The sequence below is a fragment of the Photinus pyralis genome, unplaced genomic scaffold, assembly GCF_008802855.1.
Source record: "Photinus pyralis isolate 1611_PpyrPB1 unplaced genomic scaffold, Ppyr1.3 Ppyr1.4_LG10, whole genome shotgun sequence".
Lineage (NCBI taxonomy): Eukaryota > Metazoa > Arthropoda > Insecta > Coleoptera > Lampyridae > Photinus > Photinus pyralis.
In genome coordinates this window covers 14,667,920-14,691,882 of record NW_022170250.1, presented here as the reverse complement: position 1 = coordinate 14,691,882, position 23,963 = coordinate 14,667,920, and the positions used below count along the sequence as shown (strand labels likewise).

The 23,963-nt window shown below is 38.4% G+C and overlaps 1 long non-coding RNA gene across 1 annotated transcript; it reads left to right on the top strand.

Annotated features, from left to right (window-relative positions):
- The first annotated feature begins 1,675 nt into the window (after positions 1-1,675).
- Positions 1,676-2,389, top strand: LOC116162062. The gene is made up of 2 exons (XR_004143482.1): positions 1,676-1,874; positions 1,922-2,389. It is a non-coding gene; the product is annotated as an uncharacterized LOC116162062 (long non-coding RNA).
- The last annotated feature ends 21,574 nt before the right edge of the window (positions 2,390-23,963 follow it).

Genomic DNA, 23,963 nt, shown 5'->3' with positions numbered 1-23,963 from the left:
ATTACATGCAAAGTAAAAATAGTACATACATATAGTACACCTAATAAGCCATTAAAACGAATGAAATATGATACTTTTCTCCAAATCTGTGAATATACATCTAATCCATATTTCTGTTTCTAAGCAGCTTTGAGCTCTTGCACACGAACGATCAATTCCACCGACCGTGGAAAAATAGGAAGAAATTATTTAGGTAACGTAAACCAGCCACCGGTCAAAATAAAATTTCGGCGGGGAACACACGATCGCCGCTCGGTGAATCAACCGAAGGACCTGTTTCGGTACTGGGTGATCCAAAAGTAGTGCGGACAGTTTGAATTTCCCACAAAACTAATCATTTATAAAGTTGGTAACATACCAAATGTCATTTATTTAAAAGCAGGGTGGATGAATTTAGTGGATAACAACAATAATCACAATTAATGAATTAAAATATACATAGTATATCAAGCAAGTTGCACGCTCCGGTTCATGTATTCAAATATTTATTCTAAGTGCCTGAATACACTATGCGTTTTAAACGCATCCTTTCAAAACGCATCCTGCGAAACCGGAAGGTTGCGTGCGTCTACATTACCATCGGAACACGCATCCTGTTATTTATTTATTAGCAAGTGTAATGATGTTAAAGGTAGTGCTGGTTTGCGCTCTTGAAGCCGTCAACTGCTTAAAAAAGCCCCAAAAGCGTCGTTACTTTACTGGATACATACGTTGTTTGCAGAGCGTGAATACAGCAATTGGTTTTGGACCTTTTTTAACAATATACGCAAGTTCGAAAATAAATGCTTCAATATTTCGGACGTCAACCAAATCGGTCGATGAATTATTACACATTCGATGAACTTTTCAACATCAAACATTATAAAATATTATATAACCGCAGCGGTACAACCGGATAGTATAAACTCCTTCATACAAATGCTCGTGATTTTGATATCATCCCGCCATCCGGTCATCCGGCTGAAACGCAGCAACCTGCGGTCGCCGGGAACGCAACCGGATAAGTGTAAAACCGCTCGCATTTAAATCCATTGGATGCAGTAATCCGTTCAAAACGGTCCGGTCAAACGGAACCGGTTAAAACGCATAGTGTATTCAGGCACTTACATTGGGATAGTCAACGTATACTACGAGTATTTATATACCTTGCCCACGTAGAGCCAGGACCGGATCAACTTATTTTGCGCCTATAGACCCCTCGAAATCGCCACCTCCTCCCCCCCAACCCAACCCCATACAATTAAAATCATTTTATATCCCAACCAAAATTATATCGGACTCCATATTACATGATTACTTTAAGTGTGAAGGACTAACTGTAGCACTTACTGGAATCAGAATTCTTGTGATAACGCGGCACTTATTCGTTGAAGAAGTAGCAGTAATGTAAATCATATCGTACACCCAAGCAAAACTTAAACATAGTAAATTCAGTCGGGGATTATCGTACGCAATATCATAAGGGCATCTAATTTTTCCGAAAAAAATCGAAAAAACACATTGCTAAGTAATATTTTAACAAGAAACATAAGTGCTGGTGGCAACAAAAATCCGAGTCGAAGACGATACACCTGCACTATATCCCGCGTTTATTTGGCCACGCCGGTACATTTAATTCTATTTGGAAAACATTTGTGTCATGATACTTTTGTTTTATTAATGCTTGATTTGTTTTAATTTTAGAACGCAAAACTATACAATCGGTCAACAGTCGACAATAACAGTAAGTTGGTGATATGTTATCACGTCATTAGTGAAAGAAAGTATATAAGATGCTTCTGCCACATAGACAGAGAAATAACACGATGTTTAGTTCATGTAAAACATTTGAGATACCTCTCAGCATATTGTTTCTTCTGATAAGATTATTTGAGGTGGGTAAGTAGTTTACTTTGTTAGTAAGGCTAAGAAACCCTTTCAGGTTAACTGTATGTGTTTTATGCTTCATGTAACCGATGAAGAACGGACCTGCGCAGAATTAGCAAATTTAGGTAAAACTCCGGTTTTGGAATTTTACCAAACCAATTCAGAGAGCCCAAAGTTTGTCGATTATCTGGACTGCGTCTTCTTGAAGTGGAATTTCACAACCCCCACTGGGTCAATCTTGTTTGACAATATCATCGTTTCTCGCGGTCTGGCGTGGAAAATGTCACGTATGTGCGAGGATACCTTCAGTTTAATAATTGAGCTAACAGAAGAGTTTAAAAAATCCGCAATTTTCTGCAAGGAAAATCCTCCGAGCGTTCTTAGCCCTTTTACTGTAAGAAAGTGCATTTCCGAGAATTATAGACTGTCCTCGCGTGCGGTTAAAACTTGAATACTTTGGTAGTGTAGTGAAATAAACAAGTTGTAAATCAGCATATGCATGATTAAAGCGCATTTTTGGTAATGCAGGTCAGTATTTTATTAGCGAAGTTTAAAATTATCGATCTCACGAGTAATTTTGGCTGCGTTAAATAATTAATTTTATTTAATTTCAATTGACGGTACGTCTTCATTTTGTAAAACAAATCACAAAGTAAATAATAAGTTTTTATACTGGTAGCGCTATCTAACGGTAAAATTATAGCACCTCCGAAACCCATATCGAAATTATTTTCTTCAATTATCGATCTCACAAGTAATCTAACTCAAAATAGACTAGTGCCTGCACATCTACACTATAGCAGAAAGCTTTTAGTGAAAATTTGAAGTCTCTAGCTATTGTAGTTGTGGAGATCTAACGCGGACAGCCGGCCTGCCAGCAATAACGAATATAATAGCGTATTTTTTTCAAAAATGCGCTAAAAATTCTGTTTCTCGTATGAGTAAATCTACTGTACATTGGCGTAAAAAGGAAAAAGTCGATAAAATATCCATTTGAGGTTGCTTTTATTTACTGCAGGTAACCACTTATTATAGGGCATACCCGAAAACCTATCGAAGGCATGCCACCAATCTTTGTAACTCTTATGGTTGCTGAGAAAAACACTAAAAAAGAAATAATCCAAATTTCACAACTTCTTTGGAGGTGGCTCCCAAACAAAACACGTTGGACCCTCGATTTATTTGGAAAAAGTGCTTGTCTTGATCCCCTCTATCACCCAATATTTTTTACATGCGGTCATGTAACACCCTGTGTAATTGAGATAAATTCATATTGTGTGTTGGTATGTAATGAGGTTAGGCAACTTTACATACGTTTAGAAAATCGAAATCATTTCGGAGGACCCAAAGAGTTTGGGACGTGTGAAGCAGATATTATTTGCTGATTGGGGCCTAAGGGTCACTACTATCTGAATTAGGTCGTAGCGATCACTATCCGCATGATGGCTCATCCACTCTAGTGACCGGCGACAAAATCGAAATGTTTAGAGTACATACATTAGCTTAGCAGAGACGATGGAAAGTGGTAAAAAATAGAATGAAATAATATGCGTCAATTTTTTTAATGGAGTTCTGCTGTATTGTCCCTAACTCTTTTTTTTAAATCAATGTAAGTGGAGTGTTTGTTTAAGCTGCGCTCAAGGCGCACCACGGCTATAAAGAAAACAGGATACCTAACAAAAATTAGGGAAATAAAATGACCGAATACAATTTAAGCTTGCAGAGTGTACTCTCCCAAATTAGTTTTGTGTGTTGATATTCTACTATTATTTAACATTTTGCGTCATTTATTTTTGGTTAGGTAAAAGATGTGATTCGAACTTACGCATTACATAACTGGAATTATTTTACTTTTTCGTATGCCAATTACTTAATTACATTATTTGCCAGTATATAAATGTTTGCTGAAAATACAAAACAGGAAAACATACCGGGGAAACTCGTGCTTTAATTTCCCCGAAGTAATTTTAATAAGAGTCGGAGAAAGTAGGCAGGTTATTAGTTACGCGAGAAGCTATTATTTCAAGGAAGCATTGTCAGAGTTTATTCAAAGGATCCATTCTGAAAATGGTAATTACGAATACACGGGGTAAACGAAAAGACAAAGTGAAACGCGGTTTTGCATTAAATACTCGCATAGATTATACACCTACAAAATGCAAGAAAGCAGGCCATGCTGGTGCACCTACATAATTTTTTCGTTTGTAGTGTATACACTGGTAGCTCGGTCAATATCGACATCAAACATTGCAAACGCGCATGTAACTACGATTTTTTTATATGTTGTTAGGTCCCTTGAGAGTAGTTAACACCCAAGTTTGCAACCCTGAAAACCTTGTGCACCAACGGTGCTCGAAAAACTGCGAAATTTTGGCACATATTTCAGTTGTTTAGAAAAATGTACCTTAACGAAGAGTTTTTTCAAGTACGTGTTCTAGTACTTTAATAAAGATAACTAAACTTGCTACAATTTCAGCGAAACCTGTGCACGCTATATCTTTTGGTTGCGAAAATACAGCAAGTCAAAGATGGGCAATTTTCCCCCAATGCTAAAAAGTACGAAAATCTGTTTGTTCTGGAATAAAGTTTGTAAGGTATTTGCCTGTTAAAAATGCTTTCACTACGTCTTAGGACTCTTAGGGACACTGGTTCCAGATTTCAAAGGCGGACAGGTACAAGGAAATTGATCACAGTTGTTATTAGGGTCGAGTTAAGTTTAACAACAAACCCTAATTATTGATCTGCCCTCCCTCTCATCCCCCAAAGAGACATAATATATAACACAGTTAGCATCAGATTAATGACTAAGACGTCAGCAATAAGCCAGAAACTGGATTTTGTGTGAATATCGGGGGTCTTATGTTCCGTTTGCCACGGTCGAAATTGCAATAACGCCATCCCTATAGTTATGGATGAGGAGGACGAGGATGAGGACAATCCAACACCATATGCCGACCCGCCTCCACCTCCAGAAAACACTATCTCTCCACCCCCACTCCCCCCCACTGATCTTGAGTGGTTGAACCTGGTCCTTCCAAAAGGGCGAGAGTCTAAAGCTCTTAATTTGTGTAAATTTAAAGTTTTAATTTATTACTGTTTTTTGTATTTACTTGCATCTTAAATGCCAAATTTGTACTTTTTGTTCTTCATGAATAATACATATATTATTGAGCACAATGTTTTTATTATTTAGCGAAAACCTAATCATCCTTTAATATTATAAACGTGAAAGTTTATAAGTATGAAATGGACGCATGGATGTTTGTTAATCTTTCAAACTACTGAACAGATGAGTTTTCCTAGCACTGCGGGAAAATTGCCCATCTCTGACTTGCTGTATTTTCGCAACCAAAAGACATAGCGTGCTCAGGTTTCGCTGAAATTGTAGCAAATTTAGTTATCTTTTCTAAACAACTGAAATATGTGCCAAAATTTCGCAGTTTTTCGAGCACCGTGGGGGTAGCACAAGGTTTTCAGGGTTGCAAACTTGGGTGTTAACTACTCTCAAGGGACCTAACAACATATAAAACAAGTTAAAAAGTAATCGTAAACGATTTACATAAAGCGCATTTCCACTTGCATTCATTTCCCATTTGTAAGATGCAACTTCTGTTAAAATCGTAAAAATCCGCCCACAAATATGAAAGATAGCGTTGCACATGGGCAATCCATTGTTGACGTGCTACTTCAATTTCAGTTTATGAGAAGAATTTCATTCAATGCTTTTCTAAATGAGAAAGTTGGAACTGCGCATGCGCAAACCTAAATTTTAAAACTAATGTTAGATTTTCCTTTGTTCCAAGCGCCTAAGTATCAAATTTCACTTAAATAGTTCCATAGATAAAAAAAAGTTGGCACTGCGCATTCGCAAAATAAAATTTTGAAACTAGCGCTAGATTTTCCTTTATTCCAAGTGCCTATGTATCACATTTCATTTAAATTCTTCCATAAATAAAAAAAGTTGGCACTGCGCATGCGCAAAACCAAATTTTGAAATTGGCGTTTGATTTTCCTTTATTCGAAGTGCTTATGTATCAAATTTCGTTTAAATTCTTCCATAAATAAAAAAGTTGGCACTGCGCATGCGCAAAACCAAATTTTGAAATTGGCGTTTGATTTTTCTTTATCCCAAGTGCCTATGTATCAAATTTCGTTTAAATTCTTCCATAAATAAAAAAGTTGGCACTGCGCATGCGCAAAACCAAATTTTAAAATTGGCGTTTGATTTTCCTTTATCCCAAGTGCCTATGTATCAAATTTCGTTTAAATTCTTCCATAAATAAAAAAGTTGGCACTGCCCATGCGCAAAACCAAATTTTGAAATTGGCGTTTGATTTTCCTTTATCCCAAGTGCCTATGTATCAAATTTCGTTTAAATTCTTCCATAAATAAATAAGTTGGCACTGCGCATGCGCAAAACCAAATTTTGAAATTGGCGTTTGATTTTCCTTTATCCCAAGTGCCTATGTATCAAATTTCGTTTAAATTCTTCCATAAATAAAAAGTTGGCACTGCGCATGCGCAAAACCAAATTTTGAAATTGGCGTTTGATTTTCCTTTATCCCAAGTGCCTATGTATCAAATTTCGTTTAAATTCTTCCATAAATAAAAAAGTTGGCACTGGGCATGCGCAAAACCAAATTTTGAAATTGGCGTTTGATTTTCCTTTATCCCAAGTGCCTATGTATCAAATTTCGTTTAAATTCTTCCATAAATAAAAAAGTTTGCACTGCGCATGCGCAAAACCAAATTTTGAAATTGGCGTTTGATTTTCCTTTATCCCAAGTGCCTATGTATCAAATTTCGTTTAAATTCCTCCATAAATAAAAAAGTTGGCACTGCGCATGCGCAAAACCAAATTTTGAAATTGGCGTTTGATTTTCCTTTATTCCAAGTGCCTATGTATCAAATTTCATTCAAATACTTTTATAAGTAAAAAAGTTTGCAATTCGGTTTATAAATGGTCGAGATGCGAAAAGGGCACTGTGAATTTTGAATCGATTCGATTCAACTTTTGGCATTGCGTATTATATGGCTAAAGCTATGCCCATATTGAATTTCATGCAATTCAGTTCATAACTAACGGAGATGTAAAAGCGATCGAACATTTCTAAACAAAGTTATCGTTCACACGGACAGATAGATGGACAGACAGACAAAGGAACAGACGGACAGACCAACAGGCAGACGACAGATAGCAATGCAAAATTATAAACGATCTCTAGGATCGTTAATAAACGGCAAAAGTGTAAAATTATGGAACATGTAAAAAACGGTTTTTTGTTTTTTTTACAATAACTTTTTTTGTAAGCGGTACAGAAAAAATTCCTTCCTTGGTACAAGACTCGACACCATAACGAACCAAATAGCGAAAAAAGTAGAACAATAGCTCTTAAGATAAAAAACTAGTAGCGTCGCAAAGTTAGCGGACGGACGGACGGACAAAGTGGCCACAATAGCGCATTTTTTTTTTATTTTTGTGGAAATGCGCTAAAAATCGTAGTTACATGCGCGTTTGCAATGTTTTCTTTATTTTATGTAGATTTTGACCGGTCTATGGGTCCTGGCAAAGAGTATACTCTTTGGTCCTGGGAAGCTGAATAAATAATGAAAAACTCGCACGCAATGAAACTTTATGTGGTCGAGAGAATGCAATTTTAATATTACTCAGATCTTTGTGTTTATGTCCTGTCGGTACTTAATATTGGTTTAAAGGTAAACATTTTCGCTGATCAATTTACAGTAACGTAAATACGAAGTTTATTGGATACTTGCTCTGCTAACCTAATTAAACATCTATCCAAACCACTTAATCTAATATGTAGCCATGGCCCGGCAATACATTAAGCGGGGCATCGTTGAATGATAAACAATGCGGTAAATCTTCTGTAAATTTATGGTGGCATTCATCCATAACGACGTAAGACGCGTCCATTACGCACCCCTTCGAGGTTTGCTCGGAGGGACTGTGAAAGTTGTGAAACAAATTATGCACAACTCCTCAGATACAGATCAAGTGCATTTTTTCAAACCGAAGTAGCGTAATAAATATTAAATAGTTGGGTTATACCTGTTGCATGCTATATTTATCGATGTTTACCCTTTATGTAGATTATGGAGAGGGGGATCTTTACACATAAACATTTAAAAACTGCCTGGCATACGTTCAAAATCTACGCTATATAATTTATTTACTTATCTATTTATTTATTTATTTATTTATTTATTTGTTTATTTGTTTATTTATTTATTTATTTATTTATTTATTTATTTATTTATTTATTTATTTATTTATTTATTTATTTATTTATTTATTTATTTATTTATTTCTTGATCTGGGCAAGTAGAATCAAGACGTTAGACAAATTCTTAGAAATATTGCATTTTCTCTCTGTAGTTCCTCCAACATTTTCGAGATATTCACAATTAGTTTTCACATCGCCAGTAGATGTGCCTCGTCTAGAAGATCTTTCCATTTCTTGAGAGTACCCCCCTCCGCTCCGCCCCGACACTCCGTTCTGCAGATATTTGCTCTGAATATTTTCACATCACCAATAATAATATAATATAATATCTCGTGCAGACGATTCATTTTGCACTGTGAGTACGCCTCTCGGACAAATCGCTTTCGAGATATTTGATCACCAATAAATATATTTTTTTCCAGACGTTCCAACCGCCCTTTGTGAGTACCCTTCTTCGACGATTCGCTCTGGGAATGTATAAGGAATTATAACCGATCACGATAAGGAGTAGAGGGGTAGGACCATAGTTGGTAGACATTGATTCCTTTTGTTGAGACCTTTCATTAGAGTAGTAGAGTAGTATGAAGGGTAAAACTACCCCCCCCCCTCCCCACTATTAGGGGTATGAAAGAAGAGTGGTAGTTTGTAGAAACCAATTCATTTCGATGACACCTTTCATTAGAATACCATGATAATTAGAACGTGTGTTATTATTAATTAGGACACTATTGCCCTTCCAGTATGAAAATAGTCACGACAACCGTCGCAGGTAGCCGCCCACTGCAAAACTGGTCGTCTCTAAGGTGTATAGGGTTTTCGCTATAAAAAGCGTTGCACGTCATTGATTTGATGACGTCAACAATACACGTTTATTGACGTTTCAACATACTGTTCTGAAAATGTATTAGAAATATGTGCGTGTAAAGGCTATTTTGGACACTTAAAATTTACTGTTCTAAATATTTATAGACCTCCTTCGGGTGATTACAACACGTTTTTACGCAATTTAAATGCCGCAATAGATCAACTATATGATCCTTGGGTTCCAATCCTTCTGGTAGGCGCCTTCAACGTAAATTTTGGGATAATCGGCGAAAAGTACAGGTCACTCAATGACCTATTGGTCTCGTTTAATTTACACGAAATAGTACACACATACACCCGAGTAAGTAAGCACTCCAGTACGATATTGGATAACGTATGTACTAATGCATCTATTACATTAGAAAGTAATGTTCAGGACACTTACCTCTCTGATCACCGACTTATAAGAATTTCATCTAACTTACAACAGTCTTCGCCCTCAAGAGTCAACATCATCTCAAAAAGATTCTTTTCGAAAAGTAACATGGAACGTTTTTTTTCATATTTGGAAAATGAAACGTGGAACGATATCTACTCCACGTATGACATAAATGAAAAGTTCTCAGTTTTCCTTTCCACATTTCAATTTTACGTCAATATATGTTTTCCTCTAAAAAATTATCGACATAACTCCGAAAGTAAACCCTGGTGCACAGACGCAACTCGTGGCTCTAGCACTAAGCTCAATGACATGTATGTCTTACAAAGAAAATACCCCGAACTAAGAGATAAATACATATCTATGAAGAAAGCACACCAAAACTTGATAAACAATGCTAAAAGAAATCATTACAGCTCAATCATACAGAACGCGCAAAACAAGAGCAAAGAAACCTGGAAGGTTTTGAACTCGATTAGTAACAAAAACAACCAAATTCCTAAACACCTGGAACTAAAGGATGACCAAGGATCTGTGGTTACATCACCTGCAAAGATTGCCAATTTGTTCAATAAACACTTTCATAACATACCGTTCAAGCTTCGAGAATCTATTCCACACGCAGATTTACCTACAAACCATCTTAAGATAAATCCTAATTCGCCCAGCGCAGGTATAAGGACCATATTCGGAGGTCGAAACGAGGATCTTGGAGGACTTTCTGTGGTAACATGGAAGGTCTTCCTGAAGTTCAAAAACTTCGTAAAATCCTTTTGAAGGACCCGGGGCAAAAGGTGGGGACACTGAGGCTTCCATGCGGTAGATATACGTCTACCGCGGGTGAGGCTCTCACATGTCTCCTGGAAACACACTTTCCAGGCTCTGGGGACTACTTAACTTCGGACCCACCAAAAGGAGCTACTCGGGTCGGTGTAAGGCCGATCAACTGGAAGGTAGCTTCCCGGGTGGTTACCGAGGGATCTCTGAGATGGGCGGTCAACACGTTCAGCCCATTTAAGAGTGCAGGACCGGATGGGATATTCCCGGCTCTTCTACAGAAGGGCCTGGATCCGCTGCTCTTACACTTGTTGCATCTCTTCAGAGCCTCTCTGGCTTTAGGGTATATCCCCGAAAGCTGGAGGAAGGTAAGAGTTGTGTACCTACCTAAGCCGGGTCGTGCTAAATATGACGTGGCGAAGGACTATAGGCCCATCAGCCTATCATCGTTTCTTCTAAAAACGGTGGAGAAGCTGGTGGATGCATACATAAGGAATGGCGTACTGGTTAGTAGACCACTACATCCGTTCCAACATGCTTACAGGGCTGGTATGTCCACGGAGACGGCTCTACACAGCCTGGTGTGCAGGCTGGAAAAGGGAATGTCTTCCGGGGGGATAGCTCTGGGAGCGTTTTTAGATATCGAGGGTGCGTTTAACAACACCACGTTCGATTCGATTAGTGAGGCTGCTGAGAGCTTTGGTATTGATGGGTCGATCGTAAGATGGATCCGAGCCATGCTCGAAAGCAGAATCATTATATCCTCAATTGGGATGACGGAGATGAGCTCATCGGTTACTAGAGGATGTCCGCAGGGTGGGGTATTGTCTCCACTGCTGTGGTGCCTGGTACTAGACGGGCTCCTCCGCACCTTGAACGAGGGGGGAGCGTATACACAGGGATACGCGGACGATCTCGCGATCGTCATAACTGGGAAGTTTCCAAACACCGTGAAAGAGCTCATGCAGGGGGCTCTTGAACAGGTGGATAGGTGGTGCAGTAGCCATGGCCTTTCCGTTAACCCGGAAAAGACCGAGGTTGTTTCATTCACGAATAGAAGGAGAGCGGATCTTACTGGGCTCGCTCTTCGAGGACGTCAACTGGGTCTGACCAGGTCAGTGAAATACCTGGGAGTCATCATTGACTCCCGCCTGACCTGGAAAGGGCACATTGAGCGCATAAGCAAAAAGGCCACTGCATGTCTATGGGCATGCAGAAGGGCTTTTGGTTGTACATGGGGCTTGAACCCTCGACTGGTATACTGGCTTTACACTGCAGTGATAAGGCCAATAATACTGTATGGTGCACTTGTATGGTGGCCTGCCATGCGCAGGGTAACCTACAGGAAGCAGCTAGGAAAGGTCCAGCGACTCGCCTGTCTGGGAGTCACTGGAGCCCTAAAAACCACGCCAACCTTGGCCATGGAGGCACTTCTGGGACTAGAGCCTTTACACTTAGCTGTGGAGGCAGAGGCTGGGAAAGCTTCCATACGGCTAAACGATTGGGATGAATGGAAGGATCGAGGCAGCCTTGGGCACGGGCGGATCTGGGAGGAAACCCTCAGAACCGATCCCCTCCTTGCAAGGAGGGACGTGATCCGGGCTATCTTGCTAAGACCAAAGCGTTATAAAGTCATTCTCCCGGATAGGGAGCAGTGGCTGAACTCGGATTGCCCGTTCCTCAAACCTGAGGGGCTCGTGTGGTTTACAGACGGGTCCCAAACAGAAAGGGGAACGGGCATGGGTATATATGGTGATCGACCGAGAGCCAGCGTCAGCGTCTCCCTTGGTCAGCATAGCACCGTGTTTCAGGCAGAGATGTTAGCCATCATGACCTGTGCACAGGAAAACCTCCGTAGAGGTTACCGTAACAAGCATATATACATATGCAGTGATAGTCAGGCGGCGTTGAGGGCCCTGTCGGTAGACAGGTTCCGATCAGCTACGGCGCTTGATTGCAGGCGAACCCTAGATAGATTAGGTGAGTCTAATAGGGTAAGCTTGATTTGGGTGCCAGCGCACTGCGGAATAGGGGGCAACGAAAGGGCGGACGAGTTGGCTCGCGAAGGCAGTGGTGGGGTCTTCGTCGGGCCCGAGCCTACCCTAGGGATTGCTCCCTCCGTTGTTAGGGCCAGGATTAAAGATTGGTTGACCAGTCAATTCCAGGCTCAGTGGCAACAAGTAACCGGACTCCGACAGTCCAAGGCCTTTCTAACAGGGCCCGTTGGCAAATCGGGGTCTTCTAAGCTTCTAAAACTGAATAGAAGCCAGCTTAGGAAGATCACTGGTGTCCTTACGGGACACTGGATGGTCAACTATCACCTGCATAACATTGGGCTCGCGGAGGAGTCAACGTGCAGGTTCTGTGGCGAGGCAGATGAAACTACCGAGCATGTGGTCTGTCACTGTGACGCTTTGATCAGGGACAGATATCAACTCCTTGGAGACAGATACCTGGAACCGAGGAGGGTGAAGCAACTTAGGCTAAACAGGGTCCTATCCTTCATTGAGAGGAACGGGCTCTGAACTCAGTTGCGAAGAAAGGGGGTAGGCACAATGGGCCTCTGGTGTGCCTAAGTGCTGCCCGGTCGGGCTCCCCTGCGAATAGAATAGAATAGAATAGCGCACCTGGACTTGATGATATATCCCCTAACTTATTAAAACATGTGAAACTCCTAATAATCACCGAACTTACGTATTTAATTAACTGTTCTTTACGCACTGGAACATTTCCAAATTGCTTCAAGGCTGCAGTGGTGACTCCTATTTTCAAAAAAGGAGATGCTCTCAACACGGCGAATTACCGACCGATTACACTGACGTCCTGCGTAGGAAAAGTGCTAGAATATGCGATGAAAGAGAGGATAACTTCATTTCTCTCAAAGTATGATATAATATCAAAGAGGCAACACGGTTTTCGTGAGAAGCAGTCGACCACGACCGCTACTACTGAAATATATGAGAGTATTCTTCTCACTCTTGAAAGAAGACTTCGAATGGTAGGAGTTTTCTGTGACCTAAGCAAAGCCTTCGATTGTGTCGACCACAATATTCTAATACAGAAATTGGAGTGGATGGGAATAAGAGGTGTCGCCCTTAAATGGTTCACATCATATTTGTCGAAGAGAACCCAGGTAGTCCGTATTTCAACTTGGTCAAATAAATTCAAGCAGCAAGTGCGATCAGAAAGCTTACCAATTGCAATTGGTGTTCCACAAGGGGCAGTTTTATCTCCTACTTTATTTAACGTTTATATAAACGATTTGGTAACTTATTTATCTAAGTACGCTGAAGTAACCATGTATGCAGATGACATCACCCTAATGGTTAGTAGCACCCGTAACGGCATAGAAAGGGACACCGATTTAGCTGTAAATCACGTCTACAAATGGCTTATTGCTAACAAGTTGTTCCTAAATAAAGATAAAACAAGATACACACTGTTTAGCATGTCTTCGGTTCAAAACAAAAATGCGGAAGTTGGAATCTCCATATCAAACTGTCCCATTCAAAATACAGAATCCTTGCAAATACTTGGAATGCTGTTCACCGAAAATTTAAAGTGGAAGACGCTCATCTTGTCGCTTAACTCCAAACTTTCAAAAGCAATATTCAAAATTAGACAACTTAGAACTTTTTTAAATCCAGAAACCTTAATGTGTCTTTACTATGCTGAAATTGAATCCAGACTAAGATATGGCATCATCATCTGGGGTAGCAGTGGACAGGTTCAAAGCACCCTGATTCTACAAAAACGCGCCATCCGATCCATCGCCAGAGTTTCACTGACAACTAGCTGTAGACCGCTATTCATTCAAATGAATATATTAACCCTCATATCTTTATACCGGGTGGTGCCTAGCGCGACGCAGCATAGGGATTTCAATGGTAATTTCTTTATAGTCAATTACTAGCTCCCCTAATTATTTTAGAGCAAAAGTCTAAATACGTTTTTTTTAGAGAAAAAAATCCTGCATCTGTTCACACTTTTAGTTATAATTTTCCATTTTTCAAAACCGTAGAAATCGACAAAATAAAAAGTTTCATTTTACAATATATCAAATATGCTTTGGAATTACCTAAAAAAACAGCGATCACGTTTCATTATTTGCCTTTGACGTATATTAAATTTATACTTGTTTATGAATTAGTTCAAGAACTGCAAGTGCAATAACCTCGGCAATAACGTTCAAAATGTCCTTTTTAGCGCATTTCCACAAAAATTAAAAAAAAACGCGCTATTGTGGCCACTTTGTCCGTCCGTCCGTCCGTCCGCTCGTTTTGCGACGCTACTAGTTCTTTATCTTAAGAGCTATTGTTCTACTTTTTTCGCTATTTGGTTCGTTATGGTGTCGAGTCTTGTACCAAGGAAGGAATTTTTTCTGTACCGCTTACAAAAAAAGTTATTGTAAAAAAAACAAAAAACCGTTTTTTACATGTTCCATAATTTTACACTTTTGCCGTTTATTAACGATCCTAGAGATCGTTTATAATTTTGCATTGCTATCTGTCGCCTGCTGGTTGGTCTGTCCGTCTGTTCCTTTGTCTGTCTGTCCATCTATCTGTCCGTGTGAACGATAACTTTGTTTAGAAATGTTCGATCGCTTTTAAATCTCCGTTAGTTATGAACTGAATTGCATGAAATTCAATATGGGCATAGCTTTAGCCATATAATACGCAATGCCAAAAGTTGAATCGAATCGATTCAAAATTCACAGTGCCCTTTTCGCATCTCGACCATTTATAAACCGAATTGCAAACTTTTTAACTTATAAAAGTATTTGAATGAAATTTGATACATAGGCACTTGTAATAAAGGAAAATCAAACGCCAATTTCAAAATGTGGTTTTGCGCATGCGCAGTGCCAACTTTTTTATTTGCGGAAGAATTTACACGAAATTTGATACATAGGCACTTGGGATAAAGGAAAATCAAACGCCAATTTCAAAATTTGGTTTTGCGCATGCGCAGTGCCAACTTTTTTATTTATGGAAGAATTTAAACGAAATTTGATACATAAGCACTTCGAATAAAGGAAAATCAAACGCCAATTTCAAAATTTGGTTTTGCGCATGCGCAGTGCCAACTTTTTTATTTATGGAAGAATTTAAACGAAATTTGATACATAGGCACTTGGGATAAAGGAAAATCAAACGCCAATTTCAAAATTTGGTTTTGCGCATGCGCAGTGCCAACTTTTTTATTTATGGAAGAATTTAAACGAAATTTGATACATAGGCACTTGGGATAAAGGAAAATCAAACGCCAGTTTCAAAATTTGGCTTTTTTTTTTATTTTTGTGGAAATGCGCTAAAAACGGCCGCCCCAGCGTATAGGTCGCCATATGAAATACATGGTACACAATACAGGGAAAAATTCAAGTAAGAAATAAGAAAGTTGATGTTTTCGTAAATGACATTTTTGGGCTACAAGGAAATTTGAACGGGAAAATTAATCACCATAAAATTCGGTATAACTTTGCCCATGTATGGTTTACGAGATCCTCATAGTGAAAATGAAAAAAAAATGCTAACCCTGTATAGTTCATGTTTGATTGTATCGTTCGCCGGCACTGGTTGGTGAAGAGCTTTGGCTGCTATGATCTGGCTGCAGGTGTCGATAGCCTAATTTCTTAGTAATCCACGATTCAAATATTGGTCTGGAAAATATCTTTTGGTAACTGAAAATTTAAACCCATTTCCATAGTAATAAAATAAAAATTGAGATTACCGCTTTGTAATATTACAGGACGAAAAACATTTGAAATACGTTCGGTATTTTAAATGGTTTGTGAAAGCATTTTAGAGAATGCTTTTGCAGAAAATTTACCGATAACAATTCTTTTATAAGGTAGGTATCCTTTATTTGAGCAAACCGTTTCCTATCGCACACATCACGTGAATAAAATAAGGGTCGATATCAATGGGGTGTCGAAATGTGTATCGGTTCTACAATCGCGTTGTTGCAAAATGCAATAGTCCTCATGTTTGGGCAAAGATAATACCTACTACACGTTTGGGTGAACAATTCGTCGAACAGTATATGGGCTAATTTCGTATAAATTCAGAAAAGATCAAGTTAGTGCGTTGTGCCCAGTATTGCACAATTTTCCTCAGGTTTTTCGTAAGAGGTTATTGATGTTTTAATTAATAACATAAAAGTGCTTTTAAACAGAGCCAACCCCACAGTTTCCCATAAATTATGCTTTTGTTGAAATTCACCGCTGTGTGTAACTGTTACGAATTTCTCTTCGCACGATCATGCGTGCATGTATGAGATGTTCCTCGTTCGACACATTCCATGATTTCACTACAAATAAATAAGAAGTTAGCTAGTTGTTGAAGTAACCTAAATATAATATATAGTCTATGAATCATCATTGTCAAAAAATGTGTATCTTTTGGTAATCGTTTTCTAGTAAATGTTTTAGTTCACATAATTTTCACAACGTTCATACCTCCACCAACAAGTAGCTGTAGCAAAAGGTCGTCGAGGAAGGAAGGAAGCATAATTACGCGTTAAGTATTTAAGCAGTTAACCTTTAAGTTTTGGAAGCGCCATGGTTATCATCACCGTTGTGCAATATCGCTCCCAAAATCAAGCATTTATTTCGTCAGATCATTAAAGCACTCAAGCATCACAACTTTTAACATTGAAATAAACGTTTTGTGTTCGCCTACCCTAGCGCTAAAACTCAGAGCACTAAGATTTTATTATAAAGCCCTAGACTTGCGGGGGGATTTTATGTTTACGCCACTACCCTATCACTTCTAAAAGCGCTTTAAATCAAAAAAGTTAGCGCCTCTTCCCAATACATCCCTATGTACAATTGCACGAGTTTTCTCGGGAAACATTAAAAAAGCCGAACTTTGGGTGAAATCTCAGAAAAGATGATGCAAACATTTTTTTGATCATGCCACTGGATTCTACGTGGGCGAGGGGGGGGGGGTTCTAGATGGCGGTTGGTCAGATGACCACTAAATGTTCAAGGGTTACTCCAACATTGAAAATGGTGGTGGTATAGAGAATTGCTTCTTTCATCCCTGCAGTATGGCGCTATACCCTTAAAAATTATAGTACTAGCTGGCCCCTACGTCTGCTGATCTTAGCGTTTGTCAATAAAAATGATGATACATCACGGTGGTAGTAGCGTAAATGTATGTATCTCCTATCACAAGAGAATTAAAAAAAAAACGTTTCATTATTTCCAATGTTTGTACTAAATTTAGATTTGTACTAAACTTTATGTCCTCGTTTGCTTATAAAAATATTCAATTACAACCCGTTGAATAAAAGGAAAAAGGACTGCATTCAATGCTTATAAGCTCTATTTTCGATTAAATTTGGCGATCGTTTCCTTGTGCGTCATTGAGTTACACAGTGGCCGGGCAATGGTTCCGACAATCGCTCCAAATTGTCGATATTTCAGTGCAGATAATTAATCGAATCAGAGGTACTAGGCGCCATGTTGAAAGGGTGTTAATTAAATCAAAAAAAGATACCTAGGTAGGGAATAATCCGGAGGAGTTTTTGAAGGGATTCGGTCTTTTACCAAAAAGGGGTTAACGTCACCCTTCGCCGCGAAAAAATTCATTCGAGAGTAGCCAGGGCGGAAGGCTTTGCTTTTGGCCCTAAGAGTCAAATCAGAAGAAATTTCGAGTTCGAAGTATCAAGAATTATCCATGGAACTTTTTCGCGAGTGTTACGAGTAAAATAGTATTAAACGAGTAAGCAAATTAATGCCAAAAGTGATTATTACGCAAGTAGGCCAAACTTAAAACACTTCGAATACACGCGTTCCGGCGCATACATAGAGACAGCCAGGAGCAAGGATTATACCTTCGGTGCCTAGATTTTTTACAGTGAACGTCACAAACAGGGTTTGACCTTTACCGTTAAAACTTGAGAAATCAAAATTTTTCAAACGTACGTAGTATATAGAGTGATCGATTCCAAATCTTTTTGTCTTTTTGTATGAAAATCATCGTCCGCCAAAAACATTTTGAGGTACACTAACTTTAAATTTTGTAAAATTTATGGTTTGTCGTAAACTGTATACATTTATGGTAATATTCTAAAGGAAAATTAGGATTTGTTTTTTAAGATACCAATCTCTCGGCCAATTGAAGTTATTTGTATTAGATAGATTTTGTCATTGTCGTTGGAATGGGATTTGCTAAAACATATATTTTCATTTAAAGTTGGTTTGATAAAAGCTCAAGAAAGAAAATATCCATATAAATGGGTTCGATTTAATTAGCCATACGGTGTATTTTGTATAAACATTTTTCCTATACCTACGGTTATTGTATTTGATATTGAAGTAAGGTTAGTTCAAAAAAACTTGCAACGAATTAGATTTATTTCCTATTCTTAATAAAATATGTAAACAGAAAACATGTAACCGCCTAACCGGGGTGGAGATTGGATCTATTTTATCTCGTAAATATATTCAAAGTACATTATGATAATCTCGGGTTTATTGATGCCGGCAAACAAATCAGAAAACCAAGTGTAAAAAATATTTTCAGAAAAGGAAAAAGGAGAAATTTTCACTTCATAGAGCTAGCCGTGAATCATTAATTGTTGTATAGAAAAATTTCGCATTAGTAAGTTCGATAATTTAATTCAAAGATATGGCCAACCCCATGAAAAAACCCAGTGCATCCCCACCTCCACGAAAGTAACTCGCTTTTCCACGATGATGACAGAAAAAAAATAGTGTTATGCCGGAAAAGCGTGAAACGTCTAAAATTTACTTCAAATTATTGGAAGTGCTAGGGGTAATTTGCCCTACTTCACTGGAAGAGAACTATAAACCATCGGTTCATCGCTACAAAGGTTAAAATTGTTCCTATAAGTGTGAGCTAAAATAAGGTCTCGAAGTTGTCATTTTATTTAATTAACACACTATTTATTATTACCTATGTATATGCATGTTCTAAATTGATAATTCGATATTTTCTTAATATAATGCAAGCATTTGGATTACAAAAAATTTCTAAGAGATAGTTAGGGGTTAAACAAAAAAGAAGATAGTTTCAATATAATTAAATTTTTTATTGCACCAAAAGTGGAAGTGTTTGTAGAAACCAATTCCGTATTTGATGAGATCCATTTCGGCAAGTTCCGACTCGTTTTTTTATGTCCTACAAACATTACAAAATCAACAAAAACAAGAGATTAACAAATCAAGTCAGAACCTACTGGATTATTTTAAAAATTTGATGATGATTTCTCAGAAACGAAACGTTGTATTGAAAATTTCTCCACGGTGTCTTGTAGTGGCAATGAGAAAGTGTGTGTTTTTTAAAAATTTTTTTTGCATCTGTTCAATAACATCCGAAAACAAATCTCCATGATTGACATTCTTATCTTGGACACAGTGTATAAGTAAATGAATGTGATCAACCAACATTCCTCATATAAGTAACAGAAATTTAATACCTATACCTACTTGAAAATCATTTGCAGAGGATTTTGTTTTACCTATAGGAAAACATCTTTTGGGAGCATCTCCAGGGTATTCTACATTATGAATGTTTTAAGTGTGGTGTCACACTATGCGTTTTTACCGCTCCCGCTAAAACGGACGCGGTTTGACGGGATGATAATATCACACGTTATTAAATGGTACCAGTCACATACTCGTATATGCGGTTTCGCCGCACCAGGATGCAACCGCATCATATGCTGTCAGTCCGCATCCATTTTAGCAGGAGCGGTAAAAACGCATAGTGTGACACCACACTTAGGTTAGTGCAACATAAATATCGAGTAAGAAATAAAGGTAGAGGACGCATATACGCTATATTTGTTTTGATCCAACATAATCCACAGTTTGACAGTTGAGAGCAGAGGCCGAAAGGTAAAGATTAGTAACTGCTCTAATTCCACAAACAGTACACCCTTTCCCCATGTCAAAGGGTGCTGATAAATTATTAAACACAGTGGAATAAATTTTAATCTATAAAATGAGCTAAACATGCAGAAATTACGTTTTGTATAAATAATCAGAAATCCTCTCATGTCAAACCGCTACAGCGTTGCCGTCGTTACACAGTAATAATTATAAATTTAATTTCAACTTACAATTGTTTGTTTTTCACAACTCTTTTATAAATATTTAAAAATCCATTTAGATCCTTTCATATATTATAGGTATGTGTTATTAATATTCCCGTACAAATCGTCTGGCGAAATGTGACAAGTTCGCTTCCTGCAATATTTAGAAACACGACGAGATGATGGCACGTTTTGATAAGCTTCAAGGCATCTCTATCTTTATTTCTTACTCTGAGATAAATATTTGCAAGTTAACTTCTATAAATAACTGGTTTCAAAATCAATTTAAAGGCCGGATACAATGGAAGATAAATAATCACAGTCGATCCTTCATGTCCCACTAAGCTTTCATTCAAATTCAACGGAAGTCACTCAATCGTGGACATAAGCAATTGTCCATGAGCATAATACGTAAGTAGGTTTTGCATTAGATGTCCTATACAAAATTATTTGTTCGTTTGCAGAACGTAAACGGCACAATTTTGTATGAAAATTCATAAGGGGATTACATTTCAAACCTTTTCCCAGTAGGTTAAATGGCGTAAATTACGAACGGCAAGAACGTATAATGAATAAGCTGTCGAGGGAAAGCACTCAACACCATTTTTAAACACACATGCAAGGGCGACCGTAAAAATTACGTCTGGTACCATGGGATTAGTAAAACTTCCGTCAAGTAAGTAATTTAGTGCTAGTGGGTCTGGGTACTTTATTACCTCGTTTATTACCTACCTCGATAGCGTAAATAAAAGGTAATTTAAAACTGCTTTTTTTTCTACAAATTAATACATATTTTAGGAAAGTTGAGTATTTGATTTTATAAATTTGAATCATTATTTTAATGATACAGGTCCATTTCGCTGAGCAAACGTTGATGTCATGCTAATTTTGTAATTTACACTCGTAGGGTTTACTGTGTTTGGTTGGTGTAGTCTGAGTCACAAAACCAAAATATAATATGTGCCGTCTGCCTTAGAGCGCTATTAGCCAGGGCGACCAGTTACTCCACCGGTTGCGCAACCGGTGGAGTGACTGGTTACTCGCTGGTTTTCTGTGCCGGTCACCGGTGGAGCAACCAGGAGTGTACTGTGGAAATTTCCGCTGGAAACAGTCATCAGTAGCTACAATGGTGCTGTGTACAGAGGACGTGCTACTACTAGCTCTTCTTATCAAGAAGAGAAGGAAAAGAGTTAGGAGGTTTCGGAGGCATCCTATGCTGATGACCAGACATAGTAAAGGACTGTACTATACGTTATTTGACGATCTTTGTGCAAGTGTAAGTAAGTTTTTTAATTATTTTCGAATGTCAAAACCTTCGTTTGATGAACTGCTGGGACACATCAAAGATGATATCACTGTGCCAGATACCCCTCTAAACAAAAGCATCCCTGCAGAAGAAAAATTGGCTCTCACATTGAGGTAAGTACAACTTTTAAAATGATTTATTTATGATTTATGAATGATTTCATGATTTATTTTAAAAAAAAAGTACAGAAAAATAATAACTGAATTTAACATTTAAACTTCATCATTTAACTTTTAACTTAATCATGTAAACTTAATCATAAGATTCATAAGTAACATAGTCACTCATTTGAGAGAAACTTGGGGACACTATTGGTGTTGATTCTTCAGAGGAAGACAAGTTGGAGCCTTGTTGGTTACGTGGGGGTTGCAGAGTTGTCAATGGTTGATATTGTTGAGGGTTCTGGTATTGTTGAGGAGGGTTCTGATATTGTTGATGAAGGTTCTGATATTGTTGAGAGGGACTGGGATGTTGTTGAGGGGGAAACATATGCGGAAAGTTATGTGTCGGAGTTGGGACAGTAACCGGCCATTGGGGACTCGTTCCTTGTTGTGCAGCGGCTATTGCAGAAATTATGTCCGATCTCAATTTGAGTTTTCTTTGAGGGGGAACTTGCTTAATTTCGGACAGAAGAGACATCAGAAATAATTTATCCTCGTCCTGTCCAACACTTTTTTCCTTAATTTCCATTGCCATTTTTTTTAAGGTGGTCAAGAAGTCATCTTCTTCGTTTCTAGTCCTCCTCCTTGAACCACCCTGTTTCTTTCCGCTTTCTATTGTCGCTGTGGGTGTATCAAATTCGTGCTCCTCTTGTTCCGGTTCCAATTCGTTTACATCAGCTGTTGAATTATCTTCCATGCTGTTTTTTAGTTTTCTTAGAGATAGTTTCCAAAAAGCGTAGTAAGTCAAAGTACACATATTTCTTTCTTGTGGAAGCACCAGATCCGCTCTTTCTCTCTTTCTGCATGAGCAGCTCTCTTGAGTAACAAGAACGAATGTTCTTCCACTTTTTCTGTACAATCGTTACTGTAAACAAACAAAACAAAAAACAATGCAATACCAATATAATTGAATGAGCGAGCGAAATTCTCTTACGCGAAAAATAAGCGTACACCTAGTATTTTTATTACCGAAGTCTTAAAGTGTATTTATTTTTCTGGTTACAGATACTTTGCTACTGGAACATCAATGACCGATCTGCACTTTCAGTACAGAATAAGCCAGCCTACGATATCTGTGATTGTACGCCAAGTTTGCAAAGCTATTTGGAACAGAATGAGACAAATCTGCTTTCCTACATTGACAGAAGAATACTGGCTGAAAACTGCTGCCGAGTTTTATGAGAAGACGAATTTCCCTCATTGTTTGGGAGCGATTGACGGCAAACATATTCGAGTCGTAAAACCGGAAAAAAGTGGATCTCTCTACTTTAACTACAAGAACTACTTTTCCTTAATACTGCTTGCTATGTGTGACGCATCATATAAATTCATTTTTATAGACGTTGGTGCGTATGGAAAGTCATCCGATTCAACTGTGTTTAAGGAGAGTGTTTTTTTTAAAACGCTAACTGGAAACAAGATGAACATCCCCCCTCCACAACAATCATTCACAGGTTTACCAGAAACTATGCCACTGTGTTCGTCGGGGACGAAGCATTTGGCCTTTCAAAGAACTTACTCCGACCTTATGCAGGAAAAATGCTCAACGTAAAGAAAAGAGTGTTCAACTATCGTCTATGCAGAGCGCGTAGGAACATTGAGTGTTCATTTGGCATACTTGCTAACAAGTGGCGAATCTTTCACCGGCCCCTAAATGTCCATTTGAGTTTGTGTGAAGACATTGTTAAAGTCTGTTGTTTGCTCCACAACTTCGTCAGGGAAAGAGACGGGTTTAAAATAGAAGATACTCTGACAGTTGAAGGCTTGTTCGACCTAGACGCTTCAAGGGAGCAGCCCACAAAGAAGGCTATAAAACTGAGGGATAAGTTTGCTGACTACTTCATGAGTGAAAACGGTGCAGTTTCATGGCAAATGAACCGTATTTAATTGTATAAAGCTTTAAAGTATGAACAGAAAATGGTTTTTAAAAATGCTTTGATTGTACATAATGTCTGGACATGGTTATTAAACAAATACTGCTAAACACATCATGAAATTTTCATTAAACCCCGTAGGCTTAGCGATGTGGGCCAGGTAAATACTCAGCGGGTAGGTACTTATAAATTGGGTATTTACCCTCACTTTTAAATACATGGGTATTTTACATCACTACGTAGGCTAGTTCACTTAGTTAATGAAACTTAGTCGGCAGGAACGCGGCCATGCTTTCTGCCACGACAGGACTCAAAACAGATGCTTTATGATATAGAGCCGGCTCTTCTACTACTTACAATTGCAACTGTAAGCAACTTGATAACTCAAGACACCTAAACCAAGCACAGGGCTAAGTGGAACATGAT